The sequence below is a fragment of the Lagenorhynchus albirostris genome, chromosome 4, assembly GCF_949774975.1.
Source record: "Lagenorhynchus albirostris chromosome 4, mLagAlb1.1, whole genome shotgun sequence".
Classification (NCBI taxonomy): Eukaryota; Metazoa; Chordata; class Mammalia; order Artiodactyla; family Delphinidae; genus Lagenorhynchus; species Lagenorhynchus albirostris.
The window spans coordinates 110,596,395-110,607,525 of NC_083098.1; the positions used below are offsets into that span (position 1 = coordinate 110,596,395).

General features: G+C 49.8%; 1 pseudogene; it reads right to left on the reverse strand.

Moving 5' to 3' along the window:
• Positions 1-514: 514 nt before the first annotated feature.
• LOC132519427 (NF-kappa-B inhibitor-interacting Ras-like protein 1) lies at positions 515-1,115 on the reverse strand (annotated as a pseudogene).
• Between the last annotated feature and the right edge of the window lie 10,016 nt (positions 1,116-11,131).

An 11,131-nucleotide genomic window follows, 5' to 3' on the forward strand; every position in this document is an offset into this window, starting at 1 on the left:
TTTTATTCAAATTATTCATACATCTGAAAACTCTACAGTCTTCTGGGATGCCCCCCTTTCCCATCAGCCTGCATCGGCTGGGTTTCTCTTTCTCTTTTATGGCTTCCTTGGGAGCCAAGAAAAGAGAAGGCCTGTATTTGGAACAGTTAGTCTGATTTTCTATTCTAATAAAAGCCCTGGTGGGCATTTCACCTAATACCAGGGCTGGAAGAAGTGGATCTGTTGATTTTTGCCTTGGTGCTTTTTTTTTTTTTTACATGTGCATACCACCCAAACTTTATTTTATTCTCTTGATAAATCCAACATAATATAGATAACAAAGGTGCTAATTTCAGGGACAAGTTTGAAACAAGGAGAATGCAAATATATTACTTCATGTCAGGCAATAGTAACTGAATTATAACTAAAAGTGCATTAATTTACTTCCCTAGGGGTTTTCTAAGGACCAAAGCTAGATAGAAATGGCCTGTTTTACATGAGTTCATGGACACCTCCAGGCAGTCACTATTTCAAGCGACAGTTGTGCACCCTAGGGTTTAGTTCTCAGAGCTGTAGTTGCCTTTGCTTCTCCTCCCAGGCAGAGGGAAGCTCGCTTTGTTCTGGGGCTGGGAGAGTTTGCGGGCTAGCAGGGTTAAGGGCTCGATCAGGGTCTTGAGGTCTGTGACCGTCACCTCCCACAGAGGCACCTTCTCGCTCCTGGCCCACTGCTGTGCCACTTCGGCGTCCACTTGTTTCTGCTCAGAAAGGTCAGTTTTGTTTCCTAACACAACAATTGCCACCTCTTTTTTGTCTTTGAACCGATCAATTTCTTTCTTCAGAAGCTCCACTCTTTGAAAGGATTCAAAGTTATTCACACTGTACACAAAAACGAAGCCACCGGCAAATGAAAAATAATGCTTTGGCAGCTCCACACCTTCCTGTAGGCCCCTGGTGTTGTAAAGATGTACCTGTTCCTTGACTCCCTGATCTGTTTCCACTGAAGCCATATACACATCTTCCATTGTTTCACAGTCCTCCATTCTGATAGGATGATTCCCGTAAAGGAGCTACTCCAAAATCGCCATTTTCCCCACATTTAACAAGCCACAAACCACAACCTTACAGACCTTTCCCATCTTCTCTTAGGATGTTGGAAAGCCAACAACTAATAGTCACAGTGAGAAGCAGAGGATCTGAGGGGCTGACACCCCCAACCCCCAAAGGGAGAGATCATCATCGTAGGTGGTGCTTCAATGCTATAGGACACAAGGGGTCTGTGTCGAAAACCTGGGTCCATGATGCCATGAAGTCAGGGTTTCACTCCTAAGCCCTGTCTTCGAGGAGGGACTTCAGCTCCCTCCCACTCAAGCCACAAAGGTAGGACGACCTGAAATCTATTTAGCCGCTGTAAAGGCCATACTGAACTGAGATTTGTCTGTGGCTAGATCAGCGGCCACCGGATACTGTACATCAAGAAGCCTCTTGCTCACAATGCTTTCAGGAGACTCCAAACCAATCCATCTCAGGGTTTCTGATGCTGGACATCATGTTCTTCCTCTCCAGATTCTTCCAGCACAAGACCCTCTAAAAGGCCAGAAAGCCAACAGGCAGCAGCTGGTTTAGGAGACCTCCCCTGTCCCCTGCTCCTATAAAATTCAGAGGGAAGTGTGGCTCTGTAGTGTTACCACATTGATGGAGAGAGAGCACCACAACGGCTTGGATCTGGGAGCAGCCTGGTGTGGGGAAAGATTGAGGGCAATCAGTCCAATTCCTGGCTGTGTGACCTAAGACAAGTTACTTGACTTCTCTGAGTCAGGTCGCTCAGCCATAACATGGGAATGACAGTGCTGCTGTGTCATCAGGGTAAATGAGACAACACTGAAAGCACTTGCACAGAGAGGTATTCAAAGGTCGCTTTTCTCTGTTGGGAAGTGAGCAGGAAACCTGGAAGTCAGGTTACTAAATGGCATGGTGAGGTGCTGTTTCACTTTCAGTCTCTTCACTGGGCATTAGGTAGGGATGGGCTTACTCAAGGGTTAATTTTGAAGGGTCAAGCAAACAAACAAATAATTACCATTAAACCCTGATCAGTATCAGTTCTCCAAAGTAGAAGCTGATTGCATTGATCTATTACACTCTGTTGGCTAGGTGTCCACTCTGGGCCTGGCCCCAGGCATGGGAATGGAGCATTCTTGACTCCAGGGGGAAACGGAACTTGCCTGAAGCTGTCCCTGAAGGCTATGTTGGAAAAATTTGGATTGGAGGCAAATCCTAAAACAATGAGTAGGAAGCTATCAGGTGAAGAGAGCACAGGGACACGGGGAGGGGGAAGGGTAAACTGGGACGAAGTGAGAGAGTGGCATGGACATATATACACTCCCAAATGCAAAATAGATAGCTAGTGGGAAGCAGCCGCATCGCACAGGGAGATCCGCTCGGTGCTTTGTGACCACCTAGAGGGGTGGGATAGGGAGGGTGGGAGGGAGGGAGACGCAAGAGGGAGGAGATATGGGGATATAGGTATAAGTATAGCTGATTCACTTTGTTATACAGCAGAAACCAACACAACATTGTAAAGCAATTGTACTCCAATAAAGATGTTAAAAAAAAAAAAGAGGGCAGGTGAAGGGCACACCTGGCTGGGAGAGGCAGGGCTGTGAGGGCTTTGTGTGTCATGGGGGCAGGCGTGAGGGGTGAGGGGAGAGTGAGACAATTCAGGGATGCTGCTGGCGCAGTGCTGCCCCAGGATGGGCTCTCCTGAACGCTTGTCCTCCCTCCCTCCCTTCCTTCCTCCTCTCCCTCCTTCTTGCCTTATTTTCTTCCTTCTTCCTCTAAGTGGAGACTTAATCTAGAAACAGCTGAGAGCCATTGAAGGCTTTTGAGCAGAGAACTGACGATGCTGTTTGCCTTCAGGAAAGATTACCCCAGAGGATGCTATAGAGAATCGGACAAGAGGCTGGAGACCGGAAGCCAGGCTGATGTCCAGGTGGGACAGGATAAGAGCCTGGCTTGGGAGAATGGCGGTGAGGATGGAGAGAACCCAGGTAGAGACATCCTCTGAGATGGGATCACCCGGATGTGGGGCTCCAGGAGGAGGAGGGTGACAGGTTAGCTAGCTCTTATCCTGCTGGAGCAGCAGGGGGTTTGATGGTGTTACTCCTCGAGACAGAGGAAGAGGGAGAGGAAGTGATGTCCTGGTGGAACAGCCTTTGCAAGCCCCCCAGTTCCCCCTGCCCTGTGTCCTCGGCTGTTCTTCACTGAAGGATAGTCATCCATTCACTCAGGTACTCATTCGCCACCCGCCACCCATCCTTCCTCAAAGCTCTCATTGCACATGGGTGAGGGTGCTCTGTGAGTGGCACTTACACTGTCTGGGGAAAGTTCTTAGTAAAGCACTCCTGCTAAGCACTGTTCCGAGAGACATTCCAGGCTGCTTCTGCACTAAGCATTAAGTCAGAGACTTCATGAGCTTACATGAACACTCTAGAACAGTGGCAGCAAACTATGACCCATGAGCCAAATCTGGCCCACTGCCTGTCTTTGTAAATAAAGTTTTATTTATTTATTGTAACACAGGCACACACATCTATGTACACATCTCAGGCTGCTCTCATGCTCCAGTGGTAGAGTTGAATGGTAGCAACAGACTGTATGGCTAGCAAAGCTGAAAACCATCTGGCCCTGTAGAGAAAACGTTCGTCAGCCCTGCTGTAGTGCATCCTCTCCTCTCTCTGGTGCCGTGAACGGATGTTTGATACTGATTTGAGGACCACAGTGCTCCTTCGTCTAAAAGCCCTCCATGCCTTTGAATAAAGGTCAGGATTCTTAGTACGTCATCCAACGCATTCTTTGGAGAGAAGGAGACGTTCTCTGCGTCCTTGGGTGAAACATTCATGTGAAACATTGACAGACGTCAAGAGACTTAGAGGAGCTTCCCTGGTGGCGCAGTGGTTAAGAATCTGCCGCCAATGCAGGGGACACGGGTTTGAGCCCTGGTCCAGGAAGATCCCACATGCCGCAGAGTAACTAAGCCCGCAAGCCATAACTACTGAGCCCACGCACCACAGCTACTGAAGCCTGCGAGCCTAGAACCCTCAACAAGAGAAGCCACCGCAATAAGAAGCCTGCGCATCGCAGCAAAGAGTAGAGCCCCACTTGCCGCAACTATAGAAAGCCCGTGTGCAGCCACGAAGACCCAACGCAGCAAAAATAAATAAATAAATATTTTTTTAAAAAAAGAGAGACTTAGAACTGTGCATTGGGTTTATTTCGACACAGTAGCTCCTTTATTGAAATCTATTCTAAGGGAAGAATCCAAATGACAGAGGAACTATTTGCTCCTTGACGTGGCTGCCCCTGCTCATCTGGCCTCATTCTTTGAAATGCATCAGCCCTCACACACACTCCACAAATAAATAAACACGTAAGGGACAGACAAGGGGTAACGAAGGTTTAGGAAGGAGAATTAAAGCAGGGAAAGTGGCCACGGGATGCCAAAGGCTGTTCTTCAGAGGATGTGGGTGGAAAACCTTGTCTCAGGATCCGATTCTACTCTCGTAAAACGCACCTCACTGGCCTCCCCCTCATCCCCCACTAGATCCTGCCTTTATTTAAAATGTTGATATTTTGTTCATCGTGGAGTTTTTTTGTTCATTTTGACTTTTTGGAAATACTGTGTTAAATATTATTTATCTCGATGACTGAATTTTTCAATACCTCCTTCGATTTTGCTCCCAAGGTGAATGTCTCACTTACTGCCCCAAGTCCCAGCTCCAGGAGAAGGAATAACTAGGGTAGTAAGGAAACAAAAAGCTCAGTGTCTTGCAAGCCAAGTGAAGAAGGTTTATCAAGAAGACGCTGGCCGACAGGATGAACGTCAAAAATGTCATGCTTAAGTGAAAGAAAGCAGACACAAAAGGTCATGTACTGTATAATCCTGTTTATTAAAAAAGTCCAGGAAAGGCATATCTGTAATCTACAGAGACAGAACTTAGATTAGAAGTTGCCAAAGCTGGGGAGGCACGTGGAGGGGTAGTGTCTGTAAGGGGGCATGAGTTTCTTTTCAGGCATGATGGTAATATTCCAAAATTAGATTGTTGTTGCCTAACTCTATAACTATTTAATTATACACTTCTAAAGGTGCCTTTTGTGGTATATAAATTACACTGTAACAAAGCTGTTTTTTAAAAAAGAAAAAAAGGCCAAATAACATGAAAATTGAGAATTAAGCATTGAATGAATAAATGAATGAGTGAATGAGTGAATGACTCAACAAATGGGCACTGTCCCTAAACAAGAGAATGCCATGACGCGGGAGCAGAAAGAACTGAGTCGAGAGGCTCAGACTGCTCCTTAGTAAGTCAGAGGAGGGAGTGATGTGTCATGCAGCCTCGTATACACCCTCAAGAATGCAAATTTGTATAAATTTTCTGGAACCCAAAATATCAATGTACATCAAGAAACCTAAAAATGTGCGTTGCATTTTGTGCGTGTGCATTGCATTTTGATGCAGTAATCCCATTTCGTGAAATCAATTTCAAGGAAAGAATCGCAATGTTGGAGAACCTATTTGCCCATATATGTCTATTCCGGAGCTGTTTGTAATATTGAAAAAAGGAAATCAACCATGACCAACTGGTTCAAGGACATGAGCACCTAAAAGACTATTTATACAGTCAGTACAATAATGTTAATGATGATGGGAATATTCTGGAACATAAATTGGAAAAAGCAGGATGACAAAGTATAAATAGAGTATGGAAACAACCATATGGGATTACCTGTACACAATGGTAACATAGTAACAGTGATGACCTTGTTTATGGATTTCTTTTCACTCTCTGTCAACAGTGGGAGAGGACATTTTCATACGGTATCTCTTTTAATCTTGACACAAAGCTCGTGAGTTAGGTATCATTTTTCAATTTTACAGATGAAATGAACACTGAGGTTTAAGGAAACTCGTGCAGGGTCACGCAATTGGCAAGAGGTAGAACCCACACTTTGCTAGCTCTCACCTCTGTGCTCATAACTGTTATGCTATGTGTATTTTTCTTCTTTCTTACAAAAAGTGTGAAAATGGAAACATGTGGACTAACTGTGAACTCTGGTCTAATAGCAACAGCTACCATTTCTCGTTGGTGTTGTCCCAATAGATTGTCCGAGGCAGTCACAGAGAGAGCTTTCCCGAGGATCCAAGAATCCCTCCCAGCCGGTGAGGTGGGGTTTTCTGTTGTTATTCCCATTTCACAGACGCAGACACTGAAGTTTGGAAGAAACAATCGTGGCTCAGGGTCAAGCAGCCGGGACTGAGGGGAGGGGCCTAGGACCCCTGCGGGCTGATCCCAGGCGAACTTCTTGCTGGCGCTGAGAGAAGGCCAAGGGTCAAGGACCAAGGGTACCATGGGCAACCAGGCAGCACTGGGGGAGCCGGGCATCAGGTGTGGGAGGGAGGACTTGGGTTGGCCTCATGCTGAGTCACTGGGGAGAGCTGATGCACGGGACAGAGGGCAAACACCAGGGATCTTGGTGGCACAGCAGACAAAGCCCAGCCCAGGTGCTGAAGATGCTCTTCCTCAAGTCACCTCTCGGAGGGGCCAGGCCTAGGACCTCAGAAATCTGCAGGCCAGCAGTGTTCTTCAGGGAGTGGGGCCCAGATCATCAAAAGCAAATGGTAAAAAGTGAGGCCAGCATGTTAAAAGAAGGCCATAGGGCCCGTGCTGGACCAGGGTTCAGGAATCCAGGGATGGATTGATGGGCTTTAGTGCTGAGATTGACGGTGGAGTCAGTCCAAAGCCAAGTGATCCCACGTCCCTATGGGTCAAAGGTCAGCAGCCACACTGGCGCTTTCCTACGTGTCCTGACCCCACGCCCAGGTACAGAGGAAACCCCTCACCTGAGAGCCAGTGGCCTCTGACACGCCTCAGGAGCTAGCGCGTGGCGGAGGGAGCTGGCTCAGGGGCACTCTGCCCCTGTCTTCCTGTGTGACCTCGGGCTGACAGCCTCCCCTCTGAGCCTCGATTTCCCCGCCTGTTATGAAGCGTTTCTAAGCAGCAGATGCTATCGTAAGCACCGCGCACGTATTGGCTCGATCCGCACAACACTCCTGTGAGGCTGGTCTCATGGTCTTCACCCTTATTTACAGATCAGGGGACAGAAGCCCCAGGAGGTGAAGGGACTTGTCTGGAATCACAGGCAGCAGGGAGAGGAGGTGAGATTTGAGTGCAACCCATCGGGTCCCAGGTTCTGGGCTCCGGCTGCCCCTGGGTCGAGGCTACAAGCTTGTGAAAATGAAGCCGCATAAGACACCAGGTGACTGGCTCTGACTGTGGTCTCACTGCCACCACCAAAGGCAAACGCTGGGTGGTTTCTCCAGGTCTGGGATGCACCCGGGAGATCCTGACCCTCCAGAGGTGTCAGAATGTCCCAGCTGACAGGAGAGAATTGAACCAGCTCCTCCTGTGTGCATTTCACTTAAAGTTGTTAATGAATTAAATGGCTTAAACTTGAAAAAAAAAAATACACCGAATATATATTTCAATGGACTCCCTGCTCTCTCTATCTTGTGTGAGTCCATGATTCTCCCAGTTTGTCATCCTCCTTCTTCCGTTTGTGTCCTGTGGGGACCGGGAGAAAGACTCTGGGGAAAGCTACACGGTGCCTATCAGGACTGACAGGGGTGGGGTAGACTGGGAAGAGGGAGTGGGCACTGGTGGAAGGCTTCATGGGGAAAGAATCACAGAAGACAGCAAGGTCCCCGGGGATGCAGGTGGAGAGAGCCGTGAGAAGGGGGGGCAACCGCTGAGAAGGATGGAAGGATCTGTAGGGAGCCAGGGCTTGGGGTGACATGAGCCCTCGGGTTTAAGAACAGGAGGTCTGGGCTTCCCTGGTAGCACAGTGGTTGAGAGTCCGCCTGCCGACGCAGGGGACACAGGTTCGTGCCCCGGTCCGGGAAGATCCCACATGCTACGGAGCGGCTAGGCCCGTGAGCCATGGCCACTGAGCCTGCGCGTCCGGAGGCTGTGCTCTGCAACAGGAGAGGCCACAAGAGTGAGAGGTCCGTGTACCCAACCCCCCCCCCCAAAAAAAAAGAACAGGAGGTCCTATGGCTCTTCAAGGGAATCGCTTGGATGGGCCTCATCCCAGATTTCAGACGGTAGCACCAGGAAGTCAGCCCCACAAGGGCATGGACCAGGTGGCTCGTCCACCTCTGTGCCCCCGGGACCAGCCCAGGTCAGTCAGGTACTCTGCAGGTGTCAGTACTGATGACCGATTGATTGAGTAATTGAGTAGATGAGTGTAGGACACAGGCCTTGACAATGAAATCAGAGAACAGCCATATTTGGATAACCAACAAGGAAGACTCAGCCCCTTAGGGATGGAGAAAGGGTTTGACCATCTAGGGGCTTCACCACATACTATTTTAAGAATGAAAAACTTTCAGAGGAACCCGGCCTCCGCTGAAGCAGGCCATGGGAATTCTTGGGGCAGAAGCTTGTCCAGAATAAAGCCTAACCCATGTTTATCATTTTTCTTTTCCGCTCTCATCCCCTGTGATTAAAAAACAAATCAGTGAAGGGTGTGCTCGCCGTTCTGAGTTCCTCCCAGAGTCACTGGGCTCAGGAGGAACTTGGTGCTGGCAGCCCCGGGGCAGAATCCTCGAGCAGATGAAGGAGTCATTCGTGCCTCTTGGCCGCGCTGGACCATCTTCGGAAGGAGGCAACTTGGTGTTGGGCAGCGGTGAGTAGGTAGGGGAGGCAGGGCAAGGAGTAAGTGCACGCAGGCTCCGAGTTTGTGGCATTCACACTGCAGCACTGAGGCAGCTGCCAGGACAGGCGGGCGGCACGCCCTTTCCCACCCAGGTGTCTGGGTGCCCCTGATGCTTGTAGTGCTGTGTTGAGAAGGATTCTGAAGCTGAATCTGGGCTTAGCGGGAAGAGTAGTCCGAGTCATTAATAATGTCTGCCATGGGACTGGGGAGGAGAGAGGCGAGAGGGATGCTTCATTTGTTACTTCTTAGCTAGAAATAGATAGTGAGACCAAGCAGTGAAGGCTAGTGCATATCTGGCTGAGGAATTTGGACTTGATCATGGATACCAAGTGTTTTAAGCTTAGTTTCTCCATTTTAAAAAGAGTACTACAGGGGCTTCCCTGGTGGCGCAGTGGTTGAGAGTCCGCCTGCCGATGCAGGGGACACGGGCTCATGCCCCAGTCCGGGAAGATCCCACATGCCGCGGAGTGGCTGGGCCCGTGAGCCATGGCCGCTGAGCCTGCGCGTCCAGAGCCTGTGCTCCGCGACAGGAGAGGCCACAACAGTGAGAGGCCCGCGTATCGCAAAAAAAAAAAAAAAAAAAGAGTACTACAACCAGGGGCTTCCCTGGTGGTGCAGTGGTTAAGAATCCGCCTGCCAATGCAGGGGACACAGGTTCGAGCCCTGATCTGGGAAGATCCCACATGCCGTGGAGCAAGTAGGCCCATGTGCCACAACTACTGAGCCAGTGCTCTAGAGCCCACGAGCCACAACTACTGAGCCTGTGCGCCACAATTACTGAAGCTCGCATGCCCTAGAGCCTGTGCTCTGCAACAAGAGAAGCCACCGCAATGAGAAGCCCACGCACCACAACGAAGAGTAGCCCCCACTCGCTGCAACTAGAGAAAGCTTGTGTGCCGCAATGACGACCCAACACAGCCAAAAGTAAAAAGTAAAAAATAAAGAGTATTACCTCCAGAAAATTTCTGGGTAGATATTGAGGATTTCTTGGAAAAGGCAAGACTTGGGTTGAGCTTTAAGAGATGAGTATGATGCAAAGAAGCAGAACAGAGAGAGGTGGGCATTTCGGATACACCCAGCATCTGCCTGGAAGCCCTCTGAGACAGAAGGAAGCAGTCCAGGGATGGGTAGATAGGTGTCTGACAGAGCCAGGCTGGTGAGGAGACCTGGGCTGGTGGACAGAGCGGCCTGGCACAATGAAGCGTCTCACTTGTTTATCCCATCTATTGCAAGACAAACCATCTTAGTTCTTTCCAGTAGTATCTTCCAACGTCACAGACTCAAGGCAGTTATAATAAGCCACTAAGAGCAGAAATTTGATTTTCACGGAGCACAGGACAAGAAGAGGAAGTTGAGTTAGGTATTCAGAGACTCTTTAGCCCTGGAAGAGGATGGAGACAGAAATATGTGCTACAAAAGATGGAGGGAGGGGGCTAAGGTTTAGCGAGCTGCCCCTCAGGGCCTGGCTCACCGCATCTTCATTTGCTGCAGCCCTCGACCTGCAGAGGGAGGTTCCCATTTCCTTTCTGGAAGTGGAAATCATGGCCCAGCATGTTTACACAACTTGCCCAGGGTCACACAGCTAAGTCAGCAGAATCAGAACTGCTCAGTGTGTCTCCGAAGCCAAAGTCCCTCCGCTGCCCACAGCGCTGCGCTGTCTTCCCTTGAGGCTTCCTGGAGAGCTTGAAGGAGGGTAACGGTCGCCTGTCCGGCACAGTCTGAGGGCAGGACGGGCTAAGCCAGGTCTCCTGTTCCCGTGGGCCAGGCTGTGTGTGCGGGCCTCAGCACGGGTGGTCTCCTATGGTCCCTGGAGCCACGTCACGAGCCGTCCACAGCTCCTAGCCCCACTCTGGTCCAAGCCTCCATCACCCCTTGTATGGACCAAATTGGGTCTTCCTGCTTCCACTTGGTCACCATCCTCAAATCTCCCCCCAACGCTAATGGCCCAGCAACATAGGCTGTCTGAGAGGCCTCTGTAAGAGCCTGCCTCATTGTCTCCCTCAGCCCCCCACCTAAATGTAGAAACCTTCAATACTTTGTTCTCAGGATGCAACCCCGCCTCCCTAACCTCGTCTCCAAGGCAGGACTTGCCCAACCCCACAGCTGCGGCTCCAGCCACGCTGGTCTCTCACACCCTCACACGCAAGCCCCTTCCAGCCCCGGCCCCCCCTGCCCGCTGCTCCTTTCACCAGGCCCCACTGCCAACCCCACCTACGTCCACGTGAGGTTAATTCTCACTCTTCAGTTTAGGTCAGAATCCCGATGTTCTCTCTCATACCACCTTACGCCGCTTTCTAGAGTTTTCCATAATTGTACCTAAACATCCATTCAAGCACATGCTTGTTTCCTGTCTGATTAGCCACTGTGTGAAGGGCCAGGAGGA